The sequence below is a fragment of the Vicugna pacos genome, chromosome 9 (assembly GCF_048564905.1).
Source record: "Vicugna pacos chromosome 9, VicPac4, whole genome shotgun sequence".
In the NCBI taxonomy this organism is placed as follows: domain Eukaryota; kingdom Metazoa; phylum Chordata; class Mammalia; order Artiodactyla; family Camelidae; genus Vicugna; species Vicugna pacos.
The window spans coordinates 30,810,643-30,835,959 of record NC_132995.1 but is presented as its reverse complement, the minus strand read 5'-3'; the positions used below and the strand labels follow the sequence as shown (position 1 = coordinate 30,835,959).

The following is a 25,317-nucleotide window of genomic DNA, read 5'->3' as shown; positions in this document are numbered from 1 at the left end:
CCACAGCCCTTCCTGCCACTCCCAGGAAGTCCCCCGAGCACCAAGCCCACTGCCCCACCCTATCCCAGTATCTCCCATTGTAACCTCACCCTCAAAGCACTTTATTTAGGATTTCAATTTTAATGCACCCAGGAGAACCTTTTGTAAAGCCCACACCTCAAGGTGTATCAACCTTGTCATTAATGGCATCACTGGTCACCCAGACCCCAGGCATGTCAGAAGCAGCCCCTCACCCCATCCCAGCCACTCACTACATCACCCTGCAGCCAAAGCCTTTTAAACTTGTCCCCGTGGGTCCCCTCCTTCTCTGTCTACAGCCACTGCCTTCATTTACACACCCATCTCTCTTCTTAGAACCTGGCATGGGCAAATGTTTTATTTTAGTAGTTAGATATGTATATAATGTGTAATAGAAAATAAATTGGTTTTTCATCTGTAATAGTGAGGGCTCTCTTTTTGAATAAATGTATCTAAATACAGAATTAAGTCCATTTACATTTCGAAAATACATATAGGAGAGCCAGGCTACCTGGTGGGCAGATTGAGCCAACAGGTTAGAGCACATACCTGAGTCTGAAGCTCATCTCTTGCAGTTTCCTCGCTGTGTGACCCTGGGCAAGTTCCTTAACCTCTCTGTTCCTCCCAGGATTACGGTGAGGATTAAGTGAGTTGCTGCTTACTGTAAATTAGTGCCTTACAGTGTTGCTGCCTCACCACCTGGGAAGTCTGGACTACTGCATGAGGCTCCTCTGTGCCTCCTGGAGAGATGCTTCTAGAAGCTGAATCAGAGTATGTCACAACTCTACTGAAAACTCTTCCTATTGTCTACAGGATGAAGTCTGAACCTCTCACAATGGCCTCCAAGGTCTTCCGTGATCTGTCTCCGACCCTGCTGTTTGCCATCTGTGCTCAGGCATCCTGCAACGCCAGACTCCTTACTGGCCCTAGATGGACCTCCTTTGTTCGTGCCCCTGTGCCTTTGCACATGCTGTGCCTTCTGCCAGGTATGCCTTTCTCTCATCCTGTCCATTGAGCAGATTCCTCCTCTTCATATTTCATTTCCTCATATTTCACTTCCTTCTTCTTTTCCATTTCTTCAGACAGGGTTAGACACGCTGAAACATTAGAAGAAAAAAAAAAAGCCAAAAGTGACTCCATTTAAAATCACAAAGCTAAAACTATTCAAAATTAAAACATCAATTTAAAAAAAAACACAAACTAAATCCCATGTTAATAGTGCAAAAGGGTTTAGTTTAGACTTTGTCTTGAAAAAAATAAAAGGAACATTATTTCTAATACATTTGTCTGATGTTTAACCACATCTAGGCTATCATTACAACTATGCATTAATTTTGAGAACTAACAAAAAACAGTTCATGCTTTTAGTTATAGTTCTTATAAAATTGTATGAGTCATCAATCCAATGGTTTTTACTCCATATTTGACTTTGACAGCATGTTTATTTTAAAAGGCCATTTCGTGAATGCATCAGAGGATTTCATTCATTTTCTTGAGAAACACTCATCACCTTGATATTTAACTCACCCTCCTGCAAAGCCCTTACCATATCATCATCCCTGTTCACTTTCCTTTTTCCTTTGCCAACTGCTCTACCTCTGTGGCCAGGTCCTCTGTGAAATGGCTTTCTCGAGAACAACTCCCAGGAGTTTTCCAGCATCACCTTCATCAGTTTCACAAGACCCTGCGTCTTTACAAGATGGCTGATTTCAGGCTACAGTTAATTTGAGCTGTTTCAGCCATGTGTTAAGATGCTCACAACAGGGAGTTATCCAAGAACAAATATTCACATAGCAAGGATCTCTGTCTCTCTTATATCTCTTCTCATCCACTGTGTGATAACTGGACATTTGTACATTGGGGTGCACATACCATGTGATCCAGTGCCCCAAATCCCCCTTTCTGCATCTCCTGCCCCTACTCCTCCCTCCTTTCCTCCAAGCTCCCAACCACCTACCTCAACACCCACAGACAACTACACACACCCCTCCGTCCTTTCTTTCCTTTCCATCTTCAAACACTTGATGTAGAGAAAGGTGGTTCTCATTGACAAGGTCTGACAGGAATGGCACATGTATTTTAATTATCATGCTAGATCTTGTCAATTAATGTAGCTGCCCGAGGGCACTGGGACAAAAGCCGGAGACTAAGTAATGCCTCCGTGGGAAAGACCACCATTGTGGATGACCGGTGTTTGCCTTGAGCCCACCTGGAGAGGGACGGTCAATGTGTGATGTGATTCCAAACCGGGTCCAGGCTGGATTTTAGACACAGGGGAGCTCTATAGAGCAAGTCCGCTTTCTCATCTTATTCAATACTCTAGAAACCATCCACAAAACCTCTTCTATACGCCAGGGCTCAGCACAGAGCCCTGAAGAGGGAGCAGCTTGGGCCCCTATAAAAGAATTTCACATTGCAGACCAGGGTGGGAAAGGGGTTTCAAATCTTCTTACTCTGTCAGAAGTACCCACTGCCCCACGATACTCACCTCTAGAGTCCTGAGCAAGAGTGTGAACCACATTTCCTACTGAGCCCATGTCAGTCATAGTACCACATTACTGGAAATAAGTCATCAAGAGAAAGGTCTCCAGCTTGGTAGATCCTGCTCCCTTTCAGTGGAACAGTTCGTTCATTCATTCATTCATTCATTCATTCATATATTCAGTTAGTCATACCATCAGTTAACACTGCCCATGATAGAGAGGCCAAAGTCGGCCAAACCCATCCTGAGGACAAAGCTGGCATGTCAAAGGGATCTCTTGAGGGGAGAGAGCTACTCTGAGCTCTCAAGCCCACTGGCAATCTACCACATTAGGACCCAGCCCTCTGGGACCCAGTTGTCCCTGGAGACCTGGCACCGGTTCCAGAGACAGCATAGCTGTCATAGAAGCCAATGCTGCAGGTAATTTTGGCAATTAAGACTCATGGTCAATTAAACAGATTCATGTCATGGTACTTGGGAGGCTCAGTAATCTGGGTTGAGTCCGAGTGGAATTAAGCATGGAGGACCCTAAGTTCCAAGTTCAACCACTCCCCAGTCTTTCTGTCCAAAAATGACTTTCTTGCTCCCTGCTGGCAAGCTCGCAGCCAAAGGATCACTCGACTGGGTGGCCCCCTGCCCGACGGCCCTGTGTCTGTACAGAGGTAGGAACCCATGTGCTGTGTACAGTTCCCTTCGAATCTTTAAACCACCCTTTGGGGCCCCTCCCATTTTAGAGATGAGGAAACTGAGTCTCAGGAACCAAGGAACCTTACTCAAGGATGCGCATGAGATAACTCAAACCCAGGGGTCACGTCGTACAATCGGCAGGTCTCTCCCATATACCAGTATTTAATATTGCTTCTTTTGTTTTTTACTTTTGTCTTTATCCATATGCCAGCTGTACCACTATTTATTTAATATTTGCCTTTAAATCCACTCCTTTGGAAAGTTATATAGCTAACTCTAGGAGGAAGACTCAGGAAATGACGATTTTGATGTATCAACTATATGTTTGCTTAGATGCTCACCGAGCTATGGAATAAACAGAAAAAGTTCATTCTATGTACCTCCCTTGTTTGGCCAAGATACCGCATTTGTGCTTCACCTTGGCAACGCCACCCCACAGCACGCTGCTTCCTCTGGGTGTGACCCTTCACCTAGAGGCCAGCCCTCTGGTTGAGGGCAGGGGTACAAGGGAAGCTCTGGGGTCAGGCAGATCTGAATTCAAATGCCAAGCTTGCCACAGCACAAGCTTTCTGAACTTGGCTAAATGTTTTTAGTCTCTCTGAGCCTCAGTTCCCACATCTATAAAATGTGACCAGTAATAGTCTCCTTGCAGGGCTGCCGGGGTAACTCAAGAATCTAATGCGTGACATGCGCCTGGCATTTGGTAGCTCTCACGATGCTCTGTGGTCTTTGGGGAGTAAAGGAAGCCGGGCGCTTTCTGGTTCCTGCCTGCAAGGCGGAGTCCAAGTGCCTGACAGTCTGCAAGGGCCAGTGTTCATCCCTTTGGGGTGATTGTCCCACCAGGTTAAGAATGCAGAGTCTTCAGACAAAGCTGAGCTTCTGCCTTGGGCTCCGGCTCTGCTTGGTTAAACTTTGAGCTCAATCCAGGTGGAAAAGTAATGACCTTAGAGCAGCTGGTCCATTCCCCCACCCAGCTGTCCAGATCAAGCAAGACTGGGAAATGGGAGCCAGAGCAAGAGACAATTGCTGCGGTGGGAGGTGGGGGGGTCACTTCCCTTCCCATAGACACCACCAAACAATCCAGAGCACATCTACTCATTTGGTGATGGGCTCCACCTGGGGTTCCCAGGAAGCCGGAACCCCCACATACATTTAGGACCAGGGGGTGTGGACAGTGTCACACAATGATGCTGGTGGTGGGCTTAGGCAATCTTGCCCTTGTGGGCCCCTTCCTCCATTAAAAAAAATTAAAACATATTTTACAACGTTTGGTATAAAGACAAATTGAATTGAAGCTGGAGTTGGTATTATATATTTACTATCACTATTTAATTTTTCCCCTCTGATTTTTAAAAGAAGCTATCATTGAGACCTTTTCATGCACCCCTAGAAGTACCATGGGCCTGGACCTTGTGCCTACCTGTCTATCCTAGGGTGCAGAGGGTCAGGCTGACAGCATCTCAGAGGTGGTCCACAGGGCTGAGCCCAGAGGGAAAATGCCTGTGGAAAAGATGTTCCCAGTTGACTGTCAGGTACTTCCAAGTAAGCCTGAGTTTCCCAAACAGCCCGGAAGGGGCTGGCCTCCCCTGGATAGTGGGACCAGACCAGAGGCTGGAGCAAACGCCCCAGGCTGAGTCAGGGAGACATAGACCCCAGATTCTAGTTACACCCTCTGTGTCAAGGATGGAAGGAGAAATTCAACCAAGGTGAGAGGCTCAGGGCACACGCCAGCCCTAGGGACAAATCTATCCTCACCCAAAGCCACTGTGCCCCCTCAACAGACTCCTACCCAAGGAGTTTACAGAAGACTCCCACCCAAGAAGATTGTTTTAGTCAGAGCTCTTGATTGAAAATGATAAACTCAACCCAAGTTGCTTCAGCTAAAAGGGAGGATTTATTACGAGGCTTCAGGGTGTCACAGAGAACCCAAAGGCGTGGAAACCCTGCTCCTTTGGGACCACGAGCTAGAGAGACACCTGGAGAGGCGCTCTCTCCTTTTAGTCTCTGTGTCTCTGTACATTTCATCTGCTTCCTCTGCAATCTGGTCCAGTGGCAAAATATGGCTGCCCTATGGCTCCCAGGTCTATGAGTCAGTTTTAGACACCCTCAGACACCTCTGTGCCGTCTCTTCATCTTGAATACCTCCAGAAGAGAGAAGCTGATTGGTCCAGCTTGGGTCAAGGGTCCTGCCAAGGAGGGAGGAACACCAGCGGCAAACAACACATCTGGGGGCCTTTGTCCTGTGAATTAAAGAGCTATTTTCTTCATAGAAAGCTGCAGTGGATGTCATGACAAATGGGGAGGCCACCTTTGAAGTTCCATCACTTTTAGTCCATCCAGTTTAATCATTGAGTCCATTAGAAGCAGACAGAATGGAAACTGAGTGGGTAGCAAAAAATGCATCGAGTTGGCTGGTTGAGGCCAACCACGGGAGAGTGCTGGGCAGAGCCGTCTTGGCTCAGCTGTCATCATTGACATTGCTTGCAATCCTCCAACCAGAGTGTGATATTTACTCAACAGCCGCCCCTGGGGTCTGGGTTACAAACACATAACCAAGACCAGCCCACACAAAGCATCAGGGCTGCAGGACTCCCATTTATGGCTGGACACTATATGCTTTCCTAGTTGAGGATGATTCCCTTACAGACACCTCTTCTCTGTAGGCCCCTAGGTGGGACACAGCGAGAGGAAGGTGAATCAGGGCTGGGTGGGCTTCCGATACAGGCTCCGATATCCAACAGCTCAGCGCCGGGCAGCGGCTGAGCCCTCAAGCCAAGAGACATCGCAGCCAACATACCGGCATCCCAGACGCCTAGCAGATGACGCTGTTCCTCTGCCATCTTTCCCAGGGAGCCTGCCAAGTCCCCAGGCCCAGCCAGTGCTGACATTTAAAGCAAAGTGTGTGTCAACCATATTAAACAATATACCAAGCTGTGGGTTATTAAGTGCAGGGTAAATGGACCACAGCAATTAAACTGAGATTAGGGAGTGATAAAGCCGGACTCCAGGGCCGCTAACACTGTAACACACAGAGGCCTGACTATTACAAAGTGTGAAAGCCACATCAGGAACTCGGTGACATGGCCCTCGAAGGAAACGCACTCCATCACTCCAGTGGGCCCCTCCCCTCACTGCTCCCTCAACTTTGTTTGTCTTTTCTCCTTTTGACAATCTGGCATTCTCAAGAAGACACAGCGGATACCCAGCATCCAGGAATGATGGAGGACTGACTGCCAGGTAGGGTCACGGGGACATGTCCTCAAAGAAGTGTCTGACCTGCTATAGCTGGATGCCCCCTGCCTCCTCCCAGCCCCTTCCCAGTTTGAACAATACACGGAACTTCGGCCCCCCTCCAGAGAACCAGCAGCAGGAGAGCAGCCGTTCTCAGCCTGCCAGTGCCAGGCACCCAGTAGGCACCAGGCAGTCTCAGAGCAACAGCTGGAAGCCCCACAAGCAGGACCAGCCAGGAAATTCCCAGGTAGGGCCAACCCCATCTGATATCAACGGGACAGAGCATGAGGGCGCAGGGAGGATTTCCTGGCACTGGAACGCACCACGACACATCTTGAAATGAACACGCAATGCCCTTGGAGTCATTGGCTCCAGACCTCTGGGCAACAGGGCCGTGGTCTTGCCAACAGCCTGCTGGCCTGTGCTCCAGGCCTTTGCCTGGCCCCGGACCTTCAGATGATGCTACTTGGTGTGTGTGGTTGGGGGTAGGGTCCAGAGAAGGCTCCTCCTCCAGGGCTGGGCCTGAGCCCTGAGCCCTCAGAGAGCTGCCTTTTCTTCCCAAGAACACACTGGACCCTGACAGATCCACTCCTCTCTCCAAAGTGTCTTTGTTGCACTGAGAGAGGACAGCGTCCTGGAGCATTTCTCAGCATTTTGACTTTTAATGGATAATACGCCAAAACACACACTCAGGGGTAACCATCCTGAGGGGATGATCTCGGACTGTTTGGTTAACCCTTTCATCCCCAAGGCCCAGAAGAATGCTGCCACATAGCAGGTATCTTATCAGTATGCACTAAATGAAAAAACTCATGATCCAAAGGAAGAGCCTGTGGGGAGGCAGCCCCCTCTTAGGGGGAGGGGGTTCCATGATCATTGTTGTGTTGATTGAGGAAACAGCTACACCTCTGTCTCAGCTGTTTCTTTATTGGTAGAAATAGCAATGATGGGATTTAGAGGGTTAAAGAAGCAGCTGCTTTCATCTAAGCTTCCAGAAAGGCCTGAATCAACCCCTGGACCCATTCAGATGTCGCCCACTGTTAAACAAGCCGAATGAATCGATGGCCCGGCACTCTGTAGCCTCAGTTCTAACTGAACATTTGACTCCATCCTCGTTTTCTCCCCTTCCTTAAAGGGGCAGAGGGAGGGGAGAGTGGTGGGGAGACCATCTTGTTTGATTTAACATGTCCTTGTAAACTGCCCAAAGTCCTTTCCGGCTGGAGGCAGATCTGAACAAACGAATGTAATCATCCTGTAACCCAGAGACACCGTGGGTTGGGGAAATGGTTGACCCCAGTGCACTGGACCTATTTGTAAATGGGTCCCTGAGGTTAAGATACCACTGGCCAAGCTTTCTGAGCATTTTTTGGTTCTGAGTGGTCAGGAAGGATGAGAAATCTCTGCCCAAAACTGAGTAGGTTCCAAATTTTAAAACCTTTAGCTCTGTAAAGTGGTATATATTTGGTGTTCCTGAGAAGTGGGGTGTTGGGGTCTTCAGGCTGCCGGCTGGCTCCTCAGCACCCCCAGGCATGCTGGAGACGACTTAGAAGGGCTCCGGGCTCTACTTCTGCCCCAAATCACAGTTTACCTGCCCGTTGACCTACCCAGCAGTCCCTGCTCTCAGTCAGCTAGCACACTGAAAATCTTCTGATAAATTCACACTAAAATGTGGCTGGTCCCACATGGGCTTAAGATGTTTGCCTATGAATATGAAAGTTGCCTTAAAATCCAGGTCCTTTAGGAAGGATTCTAGACACCATTAATGGAGATGTAATCTGCAAGATTTCTAGAAAAGAAGTCTTCCCACTGATGGTCTGTTGACTTACCCTCCAAGGTTTCTTCCTGGTTGCAGTAAGGCCATGGCAGGACCTTCAACAAGCTACATCCTCTCCCTGAGCCCCCGGTTTTCCTTCTGTCACTTGAGTGGGTTAAATAAAATGTCCTTTTAGGACTTTTAACTCAAAAGTCGATTCCTGGAATCCAAATTTCTTAGCTTGACTTTTAAACCTTTCCGTACTATGATCCTCTAACTCAACTTTATGATCCATCACTCCCCACACAGAAACCAGACAGACCACATTAACTACGCTATTAATAATCATACAAAATTGCTGCTGTTTCTTGAGTACTTATGTCTCAGGCACTACTTTTAAGAACTTCTTCCTTTTGATCCTCACAGCCACCCTAATCATAACATTCCCGTTTTTACAGAGGAAGAAACAAGGGCTTAAGTCACTTGTTCACACAGCAAGTAAGGGTTGGGGTGAGGGTTCGAAGCCAGGCAGTCCTTGCCCTAAACCACAACATCACTCTGGGTAGACTTGTCCCCTGGACAAACCGCAGGCACCCCTCTCTCTGGACAGAGGTGAAAACGAGGCTCAGGGAGGTTAAGGAACTTGGTCAAGGTCATCGAGCAGTAGGTGGCTTCTGAAGACATTCCTTCTGCTTTGCCCTGTTCCCACTGGAACCCGAGACCCTCAGGCTGCCCTCTGGCTTCTGAGCAGCCCCTCCTCCATCACCCTGGAGGGGCATCCCTCTCTCTGTCTGTCTGTTTCTGTCTGTCTCTGTCTCCCTCACTCTCTCTCTCCCCTCCTTCTGTTAGACTTCCTGAACTGCCTTCCCATCGCTGACCTGGAAAAGCAGCAGGAGACCTGGGGAAGAGGGGGAAAGAGAGCCTGGGAGATTCAGCAAAGGCAGCAAGTTGCTCCTTGTCCATGAAAATACCAATCAAGAAACCCAAAGTCTTTTCATCTGACCCAGAAAATAAACTTCCTTTCTTCTGGGCCGGGGTAGTAGATGCCAAGTTCCACCTCAGGCCTTTAAAAAACAAAACCAGACCAAACAGAACTAAGCCTTAACCCTTCTATGATTCCGTTTATAATATAAACATCGACTTCCCCTCTCCCCTGGTGGGGCGAATCGCTGTGGTGAGAGAAGCTGTTTTCATAGTCAGCTAATTACCCCCTTAAAGACGGCTGATGACCTAACTTCCCGCCCTTAGCTTGGCCCGAGAGGTCCCCTACTTGGCTCCAGAGTGCTGCATGGAGGTGAAGGAGGCACTAGAGGGTGAGAAAGGGCAGGAAGACAGCCCTCAGGACCCCCACCTCCCAGAGCCTAGAACGAGAGCCCTGGAGGCAGAAAATCCGCCTTCCAAATCCGCCTCTGCCAGCTCCTATCTGCACAAGTGCTATTATCTTCCGGAGGCTCAGTTTCCTCATCTGTAAAATGGGGACACCAACGATGCCACGAGAAAGTACAGGGAACCCACAGGGTCCTGCCAGAGTGAGTGCTCCGTCAGTGCTAGGTTAGTCCTTCCCCACCCTGCCTGGACTACCCAACACTGAAAGGCCAGACTGGACAGTTGCCATTTCCAGCCTGTTCCTCCCCAATCATAATAGTCATAATAATCCTAATGAACACTGAATGGGCACCACCAGCCAGAATGTGTCTTCAGTGGTTTATAACTGTTATCTTACTGAAGGATAACAACCTGATGAGACAAGTCCTATTATTATGCCCATTTTACAGATGAACTAATTGAGGCTCAGAAAGGTTAACTTACTCAACTAGGAAGTCCTTGGATTCCAATGGCCACCAGTCTCATACCGGGAGCCTCCACAGAAGTCAGAAGAGTTTAATTCTTCCACCTCCCAGGGGAAGGTGGGGAGTGCGGGGTGGAAGACTGGGGCCTTGCAGACAAAAAACAAGGCTTCCTGTCCCCAAGGCCCTGGGATGACCAACAGTACCAGACTGAAGGAGGAGGCTCCACCCTCCATGGATGCTGCAGGCGGAGGGTGGACAGGGATGGCGCTGTGGCCCAGATACCATTTGCTCCTACCATGAAGGGGAGGCCCCTGCAGGTTTCCAAGGTGCCCATTCAAATGAGGAAAGAGGGAGGGTTGGAGAGGAAGTGATTCCTTTATGAACACCCAACAAATACTCACCAGGATGGAAGTTAGGAAGGAAACCAGCAGGAGACGGAGCTAGAGAGGAAGGGGGCCATCAGAGCCCCTTTCAGTGACCCTCTCTCTGAGATGACATTGTAGGGGACCCCTAACGGCCGAGACCTGGGAAGACGCTGGGAACAGGGAGAAGGAAAAAATGACGAGGCAGGAAGACGCATCTTATTTTCATTTTGATTAAAGCTTATTCTTGTCTGAAAATCCCAACACTTGAATCTACGCTTTCTGTGTTGTGATTTCCACCTCAGGTGGCACCTAGTAGACTGTTAGATTTCTGTTACATTCTCCTCTTGAAACTTTTTTGAGGGGTACTAATATTGGGAATAATATAACCAAATGTTTGAGGGTTTTTTTTTTTAACATTTCAATCTTTTAAAAGGCACAGCTTTGATATTTAAACCCTATACTATACTGTTTTCTGTTTTAGTGTTAAGCTTTTTCTATTAGACAAGAAAAAGCGTTCATAGTAGATAATCTAGACCAGGAGTTGGCAAACTTTTTTCTGCAAATATTCTAGATTTTGTGGACCTTATGGCGTTTGCTGTACCAACTCAGTTCTGCTGTTGTAGTGTGAATGGGGCCGTAGACAATACATCACTGAGTAGACCTGGTTGTGCTCCAGTAAGACTTTATCTATAAAAACAGACAGTGGTCCAGACTTGGCTTTCAAGCCATAGTTTGCCTAACCTGGAGAATGCAGACTAGTAACATAAAGAAAACAGAATGACCTGGAATCCCACCACCCAAAGGTAACTGGTGTTAGCACCGGGGTGTGTTATCTTTCTGCTCTTTCCTCCATGCATATTTATTTTGTTTTCAAGACAGAATCATTATCTGTATACAGTTCTAAACTTGTTTGCCCACTGAATAATTGAGGAACATTTACGCCGTTAAATGGCCTTCCATAATGTTACATTTATAGCTGTGAAATATTCCATCACACAAAAATACCCCAGTTCATAGAACTATACCTCTAGCGCATGAATTTTTTTTTCCAATTTCCATCTTTCCTGTAGAGAATCAGGGCTGATATTCAGTTGCTGTGCATGAGTCTGGCCACACTGATGCTACAGGAGGAACCTGTTCTGACTAGTGGCGCCCTTGCCACGCAGTCATTAAATACTTTGAATATCAACCCTATAAAGAATATAGGAGTAAAGGCTTAATGCAATTTAATAATTATTTACTTAGGATAAACTCCTAGAAAAGGACTGGCTACTTACTCAGTATTAACATATTTGACATGTTTGACAAGCATTGTAGAGTTAACTTCCAGAAAGGCTATAATAATTTTTAATCCTGCCAGCAGAATATGAGAGTGTCTCTTTTCTACAAAGGGTCTTTTTAATCAGCAAATTTCACAAGTGATCATGAATTCTTAAACTCATAACTAATATCCAGGACCAATGTAATCTATTTTCCCTCTTGAAGACTGCATAGAATAAACTCTGGTCACACATCTCAAGCGTGAAAGCTTCAACTTAGCGCTCTTAATATGTGCTCCCTGGACACTCATTGCAGGAGGTGAGCTCAGAAAAGAGACTTCTGTGGTCAAAGAAATGCAGAAAATGCTAGCAACTTTCATCCCCCTTTTTGAGAGTCCCAGAGCTCACCAACACAGTCAGAGCCTTGAGAAAACCTGCATTCTTTGTAGAACTATTTACCTCTTTAACCGAGAGTTCCCCAAATAAAATCGTTTCTTCAAGTAATATTTTTTAAAGGCTCAAACAATCAGTTCTTCAGAATTTTGGAGAATCTGGTCTAACGTGTGTCCAATAAGCAGAATCGTACCATTGTCCAGGAGCATAGTGTTCACACCCAATAATCCTGCCACTAAACAGCGTGGTAAACAAAACAGAACAGAAAAGGAATTAAGATTATTAGCAAGTCATAGAAAAACTTTCATATGACGACAAGCTAAAAAAGAATGAAGATGACTAATTCCAGAAAGAGGGATGATGAAGGAGGGTTTATAACTGCGTGGGCAAGGTGCTTTCTGCTTTCTGAAATATGACGTAAGCCGCCCGTAGAGCATGAGGGACAGCATTTAACATCCCCAGGGGACAACGAAGTTGAGGAACTATTACCTCATCAACTCAAGGAACATTTAGGCAAATTAGTGGATGTCAGGTTCCAAATGAATTACTTGAGGAAAGCTAAGGAGTCAGGGGAACAAAACATCTCTGACCTTTGGAAGCTGACATCAGAGAAGGAGATTACCGTGTTCCTTCTCGGAGTCTGCCAGTCATCACTTAGTCCTTTTCTTAAAGGTCCTTGTATCCCTTAATAACCCATCTCAGGCTATTCCATCATTAATGGCTAAGAAAGATCAACCTCCGGCCTATCGAAATCCTTCATCTTCTCTCCTGCCTGGAGTTTAAAAATAAGAATTTTGAATCCTTGACTTCTTATATTTATTAATGTAAAAAGAAGGGAGGACAGTTAGAGTGGGGGGAAGACCCCCAAAACTCATTCTGAATATTGATTTTCAGTCATCTTCCCAGAGGAAATTTGAATTGTGGAACTTTTAGCAACACATGCTTAGCAGCCATCCTTCGAAAAGGACATAAGTCCACAAGACACCCTCCTGCTTTCAATGGATCCTGAGTAATATAAGTTTTATTAAGACAATGTTCACTCAATATACAAGCTTGTATGACCTCTCTCCAGAGGCCTCTTCCATAACAGGGCATCTCACAAGGTCACCGGCACCAAACAGCCCAAAGTTTCTGGGTACTTTGGTCACACAACGGATAAAGCAGGAGACCTCTCTCTGGACGTCAGCATCTCAAGGCCCTCTACTGAACGTGTTAACTTTCTCAGTTGTGATGGAGAAGGGGGAGCATCCAGAAAAGCCTGTCACTTCTCGAGAGAGACAGCATCTCTTATCCAATCCATCGTGCTTTATTTATGCAAGAAATGAACCAGAGACAGGAAGGGATTCGCCCAAAGCTGCAAAGTTACTGAGGAGCACGGCTGGGATTAGAAGGCTGGGAGAGCGCCGGCCACTCCCTCCTGCTCCTTCCTCTCTACACGGAGAGCACTTTTGCCACCTTATAAGGGGCAGTTGATGGGTCACAGGGTCTAGGAAGATTCTTCTCATGAAGATGGAATCCCTGAACTTCCAGTCTGGAGAAACAAGGGAACGGAACACCTCTTCTGGATTTTGAGGTCTTTGTCTTGTGTGTGTTAAGAGTTAAACCTTTGGACAGATGTGAGCTCTTCTGGGGCTTTCCACAAGCTCTCCAACTGCCTAGCAAGACTCTTCCAAAAATGCCCTCCTTAATTATGCAGAAAGCGTCTCTCTTGCTAGGTTGCCAAATAATATCACAGGGACTAAAGCAAAACCGGGGCTTGTTTTCCTCTTTCCTTAACTGTACATCCTTACTTGGTTTTAAATTTCTCCATTCTCCCTGGGTATTGGCAACACTGGATTAGTAATGCTAAAAAATTTATCTTTACAACCTATTGTCTTAGGTAAGATTGTATCAACAGCTCCAGATGGACCAATCTCTAAGAATAATTTCACTTCCCCTTATCACTGACAGGAATCACATTTACATATTCTACTGGTGGGCGAGATAATGCAGAGATGATTAATGTCCCTCGATGTACAGATACCTGTAGACTGTTTGATCAATGTCTCCCCAAGAAAGTGTCTTTCATTCTGGAAGCTCGAAGTCCAAAAGCGCACTGTGATTAATGTAACTTAATGTTTGGGGTCGGCAGAAGCTGCAGGCTCTGTCCCTGTGTCCCTCTTCACACTAAAGAGAGGTCACAGGAGACCGAATTAGTCATGCGGAGAAAAAGCCTGTGGGGTGCTTGCATTGGGGAGGGGGGAAGATTTCAAATGTCCCCTTCAAGAAAGAAGCAGAATATCCCCTGGAATTGCTCCTCGGGAAACAATGAGACGTTGGGTCTTTTCATGCAAATACCGCTCCCATTTTGAAAACCAAATGGACCTGAGTCTGCGTATTGTTTTGGAGTTGGGAGGCTATTCTGATTTATTTCACGCATTTGTGAACCAGAAATATCTGGCTTCTCCAAGTTCTCCCTTAGAGAGGCACTAGCACCAGCTGGAATGATGAACAAAAGGCATGAAGGGGAGATAGATACTGTAGGTTGTTTTCTTAATCCTCCAGACTTACTTAAACATTTCCTCTGAGATGCCTTGGGTGATGATTGAAAGTTGGGGTATCAGCGCCTGGAGCCCAGATAGCTGAGAGGTTAGACAGAGACTCTGAGGCCAGCCTGAATTGCCTTAAGTCCCGTCTCTTCCTTAAGCTGGGTGACCCCGGAGCACCTTCCAAACCCTCCGGTGCCTCAGTTTACTCATCTGGAACCTGGGGGCAATTAGGGTTGCTGGCAAGCTTAAATGAGGAAAGGTCTTCTGTGCACTTAATTCAGTGCTTGGCACTTAAAAGAATTCAAGAGATTCTTGCTATTGGTATTGTCATTATTAATTCTAAAAATAGCTTGTGGAACTATCTCATATTCATGCCTGTCTCGTGCACGCTCCAGGCCAACAATGAGGTGAGGTTTTCTTCAGGTCCTGCCTGGCTAGGTTCCTCCTGCAAGGAGACCTATTTTCCAGTGGAAAATATTTTTAAGGAAATTATATTCAACTCAAGTACATTTACATAATAATATGCATATCTAAAACCTGACTAAGCCAGGCTGCCCCTAGCTGTGGGAGCAGAGGAGGCCATATTTAAGAATACAAATTACTTGAGGAATATGTTTCTGTGCCCTGGACTGCTCCCAAGGAACACACGTGGGCTGTGATTAAATGGCAAAACTGGACGATACCAGAGGAATTAAGAAGAAAGAGAACCCAGAACTGCACATAGTGGTCCAATCTAGAAGATGGAGTTTGGAAAGGATGAGCCTGCGATGGGAGTTGTGGGGATTTCTCAAGGAGAGAGTAGGTCCTGGGAGAATCATCTGAATCATTCATTCAGATATTCAACAAACTTTTATCAAACGCCAGGGACAGTTCTAGGTGTTGGAATAACATACTTAACAGGTCAGACCTAGTTTCTGCTTTCATCAGGTTTACATCCCAGCGGAGAGAACAGACGGGACCAGCAAACCTTTCTTATCTTTATAAGGTCATTTCAGCCAGACATAAATGCAGTGAGGAAAACGAAGCCCACCTTGCTCCCCTCTCTCAGAGCAATGAGATGCTTCACAGAGAAGCTGCTTGAAGGCATCTGAGGACATGGATGCTTCTCTCCTTTTTTCCATTCTGTATGACTGGAAAAATCATACCCTTGCTGGAGCCTTTTTCTCTTTAGAATGTGAGACCCATCATTCTAAGCCCCCAGCATGGAATTCTCTGAAAGGCAGGTCATCCAATAGTTACCTAATCCAGCCCAGTGCAGCAAACACGCAGTATGTCTGTTGCCCAGTTCCCAGGTCCTGAGCCCATGGCAGGCATCACCAATCCATTGCGATATTGCCTCAGACACAGTCTAACTCCAGGCAGACCCTATCAATCAATCAGAGTGAGCACTAGTGGCCTAGCCTTTGGCCTCTACACAAGATGAGATTATGGACGACTAAGAAGATATGCACTTTCCTTGCTCATTGACACAGTCAGAAGATGTAGTTACTACATTACACAAGACAGGGAGAGACTGCTACATGATTCAGCTATTCTTACATACTATCCTTACTATAGTAGCATCTCCCATCCATGGCATCCTGACCCACCAACAGCAGGTCAGGGCTCCCCAGCTGAAGCCCTCAGGGACCTGCAAAGCTGGACACTATGGCCCGGCCCCTTCCTCAGTACCACACAGAACACCCCTCTCTGAACTTTTATCTCAGAGGCAGCATTGGATGGGCTGTGGAGTTAGATCAACCTGAGATTAAATGCTGACTCCATCCCTTGCCAGCCATGTGATCTTAGTTTCCATAAGTCATTAGTTTCATCGTACGTAAAATGGGGGAAATGACAGTATTCAACTCAAATGGTGGGCATTAAGTGAGCCAGTATTTTCAAGGCCTTGTACATAGTTACCTCTCAATAAATGTATTCATTGTTTTTCTTATTATTGTTGTTATCAGTTAACATGAAAAAAAGAAAGGAAGAAAGAAAGAAAAAAATCTGCAAGAGATCTTCACTGGGACAAAAATGCCTGTTGCCTGCTAAATAATGCAGAGTGCTTGCCCTTTCTGACTGCAAAGGTTTAGAAAAAGGTTTATGTGATTTTTGCATTTTTCTCCAACAGGGAGAGAGAGCCAGGAGAGAGGGTGCCAGCAGGGGGACGTGTCTCTAGCAAAAAAAAAAAAAAAAGAAAGAAAAAAATCCGCATTCAATAAATGGGAAAATTATTTAAATAAGCAATCCTGAAGAAAAAAATATGGAAGCCAATTTTATTCATAAAACAACTGATTTACAGCATTCTAGCTAAGAGCAGCTTTTAACTCAAGCCTCTGAGATCCTATTTATTATTCAGCAAAATATTCAAGATTAATAAAGGTATCTTTAATACTAATATAGCAGCAAGAGCTAATATATGTAAAATAATTATTATGAAAAGTATTATCAATATTTGGGGGAATAATGTACATGCATAATGAATGAATTTTGCCCCTGGGTTTAGGCTTATATCTTGGCCTGATTTTGCATGGAGAAATTCTGCATTATAATGAAAGGCAAAATGATCACACATTATAACTGCAAGGTTTTTTTTTTATCACTGCTTAGAAGGATCCTACAACTGCCACCAAAACAGGAAAAAAATATATGTATATTCCACATAAACAGGCATATGGTGAGATGTATCATTCTTTGAAAGGTGAGAAACCTGGACAATTATCAGCCCTGAAGAAGTAAATAAGAAATTTTATAATAGCCAAGTATCACGAAAATCTACCAAATTTTAGGCGAAGGAAGGGTTGCTTAGATTTCTTTTGTCATCTAAACATTCTTGAGGCTGATCTCCTCAGGCATTTCTCAAATGGCACATACAAACTAAATCAAATAAAGACTTGTTCTCATTTTCATGAGCTGTTGAGGACCTTTCAAAATTAAACAGAAGCTCCTTCTTCACCTTCACTCTTAACCCCAAACTTCTGGGGTAAAAAGTCAAATTGTATTCAACAAACGTATGTGCGTTCTTCCTTGCACCAAATCCTGTGAAAATACAAAGACAAATCTGGAAGGACTCCTTACTTTCTGGAGCAGAGGATCATAACATCAAATATGAAAGGGGATCTCAGTGATTAGTTTCCTTTTGTAGAAAAAAAAAAAAAACCCTGAGGTCTAAAAATGGCAAACTCAGGGGGAGGGTATAGCTCAGTGGTAGAGTGCATGCTTAGCATACATGAGATCCTGGGTTCAATCCCCGGTACCACCATAAAAATAAATAAATAAATAAATAATTAAATAAATAAATAAATAAATAAATAAATAAACTTCCTTACCTCCCCCTCAAAAAAAAGAGTTGTAATAAAAAGAATTTTTTAAATAAAAAAATTAAAATGGCAAATACATGAAAAGCTCTATTTCCTTACTTTTAAAGCAGGAAAATTTCTACTACTGCCCTCCACCATCCCCTTCCACCAAGTTCACCCACCCAACCAATGAAGAGGCGGTGTCCACTGATGACGTCAGCTGTTTCCACATGAAATCTGCACCTCCTCCACGGAGGCAAGGCTAGGGCACCTTGGGAGCCAAACTGAAGTTACCCTTTACCATCCCCAGCACAGATTCCAATTTGAACAACAAATCAGCTGTCCATCACCCGGGACGTTGCACAAAGCATGATATTGGCTTCATTCAACAGCTTCTGTTCTTTCAATGACATTTCAGTCGTGCCGGCTTCTACCTTCAATGATCCCTAAGATGAGGCAAGCACGTTCAGCATCATCGAAAGAAAACAAAAGTTTCCAAACATTTGCTGGCTCTGGAATTTATGTGTAAGAACTCATGTTTGAAAGGTTTTACTTTTTATGTTAAATGACGACACTATAAATCTCACAAACTGCATAAATCAGACTTGACGCCAGCCCCAGGAGTGAGGCTGGGACCGATTTATGATGAGGCACGAGAGAGGAACAGTGTATTTTATTTGTTTTACCACCTGGCATTTACATGCAGAGGAGCCTTGGGGAGCCGGCCTGTATGGACCAGGGAACAGTCCACAAGGTTACAATAAATCCACCTGCGACGGGCAACCCACTTTGGGTTAAGAACTTGGACTCAAATAACCACAAAGATATGCTGTCTGATGGAAGATTCTTAATCCTGAGTAGAAATAGTGCTGGATTGGGAGCCGAGGGTGACGATTCTCAGGCCTTGGTTAGCTTCAAACACTAATTATTATTGTTCATGGAGAGAGTCTTTTGTAGACTTTTTCCATCTTTGTTATTGGGAAATTCAAGATCAATATGTAAGATTTTACGGGATGTTTTATGAATTTTAAAATTATGAAAATTTGCCTTCAAGAGTCCCGAGCTTTAAAGGCATCTCAGTGAATCTTGTTCTGGGATAATATTCATTTATTAAACACATATTTAATGAACATCTACTAAGTGGCAGGTGTATCTTCTTGTGGAGTTGACCATCGAGAGGAGAAAACAGAAAATAAAAGAATAATACTCAGATGAGAATGACTGCTACAGAGGAAAATAAAAAGTGATGGAAGTGCTTTATTAGACAGGATAGTCAGGCAACATCTCCTTGGTAAGAGGACACTTCATCAGAGACTGAATAAAGGGAAGGAAAGCACCACTGTGGTAACAGAGGTAAGAACATCCAGCCAGTGCAAAGGCTGGAGTTGGAAGCAAGGTTGACTTCTTCAAGGAAGCCCAGGGGGACCAGGAGGGTGTGGAATAAGTAAGAGAGAGTAGAGGTTTCCCCACTGTCCACAAGGAGAGTGTTCCTGTGAAAACTTTCTCAAGTTGAAATAATGTAAGATGAAGAAGCAATCACATTAGGACACATCTTGCTAAGGGACGCACAACATACATCCGGGTCAAGCACAGATGCAACTCAAAGCTCTGGCAACTGGATGCGGAGATGCTGAGTATAGTTCCTGGGGAAGGGGGTTGGCGGTGCTCTAACAGTTCCTGGAAAACAAAAGCAGAAAGGAATTTTCACTTTTCCAATTTTTTTTTCCATAAAAGTGAAAATTCTCTTCAGATTTTCTTGGCTTATCAAAAACAGGTATTAACATACCTCTTTCATAAAAGCAAAGTGGCATAAAGCAAATTTTCTAAAAGCTTTACAAAAATCTTTCAAAAAAGCTTAATTGACGGGGGATGCCTGTAATACCAGACAAGATGGGAGAGGCCATGGGGGGCCAAACCCATGGGAGAATTTGGGCTTCACCTCTGAGTGAGATGGGAAACTTAAGAAAGTTTGAGCAGAGGGGTAACATGATGTGACCATTGTCTTCTGAACATATCACTCTCTTGTTGGAGGTCAGACCACTGGGAGGCAAAGACAGAAACCAGGAGACCTGCTGACACACTATTGCAGAAGTCCAAGCCACAGGTAATGTAAAGGGCAACAAATTCCTTTGCTCTAACTTAATCTCAACTTGCACCTCATGCATATTTCTCACTAACCTTTGGACTCATTCTAAGAAAGACAAAATCACAGTTAGACCCAGAGTTTGAGCGCCTTGGATTGTTTGAAAAATGAGCAGTTTCAGAAAATGAAATACTAAGTCCAAGGGACATAAGTCCTTTTCCTTCTGAGACATACTAAGGTTGCTGCTGTTCTGTTCATTGTATGATTTTACTAGGACCAGGATGCATCCTAAGGTGGTAGCATTCTTCCTGATGATTTACCTACAGCCAATTTATTGCCCAGTAGTTTCAACTCCTGGGAGAAGTCTGCTCTGAACGTGTTTACCAATGTGTCAAGAAGACAGTACGAGAGACCTCATCGGACTTAATTAAAGCCAAACTAGACTTCATAGAAAGAAGGGAGAGAGTACCAAAGAGAGAGGGAGGAGGGGAGGGGATGAAGGGTGCCCGGCCACATCCTCTTCCCGCAAATTGGTTTCTAGTCGCGTGAGCGTACTGGGAAGAACACTTAGGAGTGATTACTAAGAGAGGAAGGTTGTGGGGGGTGCATCGCCCAGACATTGAAGGATGGGGCCAAATGGGAGGGAACGGACAAATTAATGATTAAGGAAGATTTTTTTCTTCCAGGAGTCGTGTCCAGCCTGGCCTCCCAGATTTCAGCAATCTTTCACTGTCAAGAGAGGCTGGGAGATTGATTCAATTAAGATTAGCAGAGTCGAAAAAATGGCATGGGTTAGTTTTGATTAGTAATGTCTTGTCTCTCCTCTCGCGGTGGTGGTGGCAGGAACACAGAGGGAGTTTAGTTCTGTGGGGTCACGGGGCAGGCAAGGCAGGCTTCCAAAGTGGGGTTCAAGGACCCGACACTGGGATGGAGAGATGGCATTTCTTTTGTGATTTTCTTCCAAGGTCTCTTCCATTTGTCCTTCTTGGGGATGGTTTTCTTATAATTAGCTACTTTTTTCTAAGGGAACCCGAAGGAGGTGGAAAAACTCTGAAATGCGGGGGTCATTGCGGGGTACAATTCCTTGAAGCAAATGAATGTAATTGGAGGTCTCATTAATTCTGAGGCGATGCCCAGGTGCCCTGTCTGCTCCATCAGGAGGGCGGGAGAACTCTCCAGGAGATGCGAGCATGTTTGAAAACAGAGAGGGGCAGGCAGCCCCGGCTTCTCCTGCCAAAGAACCTCCCCAGGCTTGGGGGCGGTGGGGGGCGGGGGGGTGGTCCTGGGGTGAAGAGATGGTGGGAAACACATCTCTCCCACCTCCTCCCACAGCCACAAAGCACACCAGCGCTGTTGATTTCTGTCCCGCGGGTCTGGGCGTTAGAGCAGCAGCCCGCCAATGCTTGAAAGAAATGTGCCTTGCAATTTACCATCGCCTCTAAATTCGTATTCAGACCCTGTTGCTGGATAAGTTTAATGAAAGTGGTACTTTCCACGAGGTCCCTGGTGGCATTAGTTCACATTACAAAATCATTATACATAATTTGACACTATTGTGCACCGTTAGCTTAGAAAAAGAGCTTGTTTTACAGCTCTGGGGACAGAGGTCCCTCCAGATAAGGTTGGGCTTATGAGAGCGGGAGAGCGGAGGGAAGGGCCTCCCTCTGGTTAGTAATGAGGCCTTTGATGTTCGATGCAGTTACTCCCTTTATGCTCATCAAGACAGATATTTAGTCCAAGGGAAAAGGAAAAAAGCGCCAAGTTACTCTCTTAAAAGGCAGCCGTGGACCATGTACTAAGCTCCACTACTCTTAAAAGCAAACATTTAATCTGTATTTTAAAGGCCTCTCCCAATGCCATCAACCCCCACCTAATTGATTTTTTGTTCTGAAAGCTCTTGTTCCTGGTGTTCTTGGCACGACTCGTCCCACATTCTTCTGCCCTGTTCCACGCAGCCACACAGGGCTGGCATTGATCTGGGTTGTGCAGCTGAAGACTCACCAGTTGTTAGAAATTTAAACACTTCCACGCCAGTAGGTAAATGGTCTTGGTCCAAGTGCCTGTGCCCACTCGGTGCCTGGACACCCTAACCCTTCCCCAGTTGTCCTCCGGACACAGCAACTAATGGGTTAATGCCTGGCACTCCAGGGGACATGCAGAATGTTATAGGCGAATTATATCTCCCTCTCCCCAAATTCATATGTCGATGTTAGGACCATTTAGGGAGGTAATTGTTACAGGGAGCCATAAGGATGGGGTCCTAATCAGATAGGATTGGTGTCCTTATAGGAAAAAGGAGACCCGAGATTGCTCTCCAGAGATAAGATCGTGGAGAAAAGGTCACATGAGGACACAGTGGGAAGGCAGCATCTACAAACCAGAAACCAGCCCTGCCGGGACCTTGATCTTGAACTTCCAGCCTGCAGAACTGTGAGAAAATACAGTGACATCTCTCACCCCGACCACCCTGACAGCCTCTTAAAGACTAGGCTTCCTGCTCCAGACTTTCTCCCTCCCCCACACCCACCTCTCTGCAGTCGACATGACTTTCCAAAACTCCAAGCACATCGCTGCCCTGCTTGAAACTCTTCAGTGGCACTCCATCAGCCTCGGATGGAATCCAACAGCGCCTGCAGGTCCCGCAGGGTCGAGCTTCAGCCTTCCAGCTTTTGTGTTCGCTTTTCCTTGTGCCAAAACAGCCCTTCCATGCCCTTCCGCTGGCCAGCGCTCACATAGCCTCCCCGGGGACAACCACTCGCACAAGTCTGTGGGGCTGTCATTCTGAGGCCCTTGAACTCCTCGTGTGGACTCTCGCCTCCCTGGGATGGCTCCTCTGTTGAGAGGTCCACCTTACGATGGATCTGAAATCACCTCCCCATAAGCTCTCCTCTCTGGTCCTCCTTCCTTCTTACTCTCCTTGTCCCCCAGCAATCTTTGTAGCCTTTTAGGTTTTCCTTCGTTCCGTGGGGCTGAGACAATATCATCCTTCTTCACTGCTGAATTTCCAGTGCCTACCACGCCTGGCTCAGTAGGCGCTAAGTAAATCTGTACAGAGTAAATGAAGGAAGATTTGGAATAAGATGCTAGAGCTAGAAGAAGCCTTCGGAAGGCTCAAGTTCCACTTCCTCATTTTACGGGTGAACAAACCAGGGCTCAGCCAAGGAAAGAGAATGCCTCAACGTCACAGGGCAAGAGAGTGGCCAGGCCAGGCTAGAATCTATTGATCCGAAAGGACTAGGAGCAAAATGGGAAACTCCAGTCCATCTCCGGATTCTCTGAGTAGGGAGCCGATAGGTCCTTTTCCCAAAAGCATCACGGGCATCACGCAACCTTAAGTGAATATCTATGCCTGGTCCACTGCCATTTTTTCTAGGGACTGGGATGCAAGATTGATGAGATTTAAAATGGTGTCGTATTCTGGGCATTCATAACTTGGACTGGAGTGCAGGAAATCCTGCTCATCTCACAGAGGGAGACAAATGTACTCTGGAAAATTCCCGGAGGGAAGGAGGGCATCCCGGGGAATCTCCATCTACACAGGCAAGTCTGTTCTAAATCAACCAGAGAAAGGGGTCCAGGGTGGTTCCTTCACATTCCAGAAGGTTCCTGAAGCAAGTCAGTCTGGTGGAATGGGTGTTTCAAACGGAAGGCAGGAGAGGGGCAGCTGGAATGGCGGTGGAGGCTTCGGGCTCTCCCTCGCTGGAGAATGGCTTCATCCCAAAATGTGCCTCCCCTCCCTTACCTTGAAGTTCCACTTCTTCCAACAAAGGCAGAGTGAAGGCTGCCTTCAGGGACTCAAAGAAAATCTCCCACACGCCAACCAAGAGAGAGGGAGGGAGGGAGACTCTCAGAGATTCAGAGAGAGAAAGCTGGATTCCAAGAGAGAGACGGACAAAGAGAGTCTAATTAACCCAAAGCAAAGGAATAGAAAGTGAGACAGATGCTCAATGACTTTCAACATACTAATAAAGAAGGAAAAATTTATTCCAAGAAAAACTTATAAAAGGGAAAGACAAAAAATACATATTACAGGGCGGGGGTGGTATAGCTCAGTGGTAGAGTGCATGCCTAGTATGCACGAGGTCCTGGGTTCAATCCCCAGTACCTTCATTAAAAAAAGGAAATAAACCTAATTACCTCCCCCTCCAAAAAGATACACATTATTTCCCTCTCTCTCCTTCTTTTCCTTTCTTTTGTTTCAGCTGAGAAGACTGAGGCCCAGAGAGGTGAAGTGACTTGCCCACGGCTGCACAGCAGGGCAGAGGTGCAGATACACCTCTGCTGAAGCCTAACGCAGGAGCCCTACACCACACCCACGCCACACGACAGGTCAGACCACAGGCAGCGGAGCCGGCAAGGCAGGGTGAGAGTCGGGATACGGCTGTGGAGTTGCACTCCTGACGAAACTGATGTGTTTGGTACCTCTCGTGGTACATGCATGTCCTCCGCATCGCCCCTGTGTGTGCTTCAGTGTCCATATTGTCAGTTCTTATAATGCAGGAATGATAGCAGTATCAGTTCCACAGTTGTGACTTGAGAATTAATTGTGATGCGGCCAATGCCTGGCATTGAGTAGAAACTCAACAAAATGTTACCTTTTGAGGCTGCCATCAGCTTTTCCCATTCTTCTTTCATGATTCCTTTCCAAGACCTGCGATCTTGGGAGGCTTTGCAAGAATGCCTTTGATAGCTACAATGTTGTTAACTCACCTCCCCGGGCTGGCGTGGGGCTCGACTAAGCTGACAGCTGTAAAGCGCCTGCAACAAGGGCTGGTATAAAGCAAGTACCAAGAGCTGCTTCTTTCGTTACGGAGAGCGATGTATAGGCACATATGTACACCGACTCTTTCATTCAGTAATTCAATAAGCACCTGAATTCAGTAAGCACCTATATATTTATGAATGACTTTTACCTCCGTCTATAAAGACTCATACTTCTGGGCTTCATTTCCTGCCGTGTTATTTGGGGAGATTCTCCACGTGGATCTTTTCTGAGGATGGAGGAACAAGCATTCTGGGAAGGTGGCACAAGGAGAGCCATTTTTCCTGGTGTCACAGGGGAGAAACTTCTTAATCCAGACCGCGCTGACTTCTCCCCTCCCAGATCAGCTCAGACCCCCTCTCCTCGAAGGCAAGGCAAAGGCAGGCTCCCAGAGCCCTCTGGCTCCATTCAAAATCCCCTTTTCAGAGCTGTGGCAGTTTTATGGCCTTTAATGACCCCCTATTGTACCCTGATTGCCAATCAGGGCACACGTAATGACCACGCAGCATCACTTAGCCCTTATTCCGATGACAATGGCCAGAGCGGCCAGCTCGCTGTTTTGACATGAGCGGGGTCACAGGGAAAGTTTTCGGGCGGGTGATTTAAGGAGGCCGGACCAGCCAGCACCCTCGACTCCTCAGTTGCTGGGACTTGGACAAAAGAATGAACTCTGAACTTTTCCTTTGAC

General features: G+C 46.0%; 1 non-coding gene across 1 annotated transcript; it reads left to right on the top strand.

Moving 5' to 3' along the window:
- The first annotated feature begins 23,905 nt into the window (after window positions 1-23,905).
- TRNAT-AGU (transfer RNA threonine (anticodon AGU)) lies at window positions 23,906-23,977 on the top strand. The gene has a single exon. It is a non-coding gene; the product is annotated as a tRNA-Thr (tRNA).
- Window positions 23,978-25,317: the final 1,340 nt, after the last annotated feature.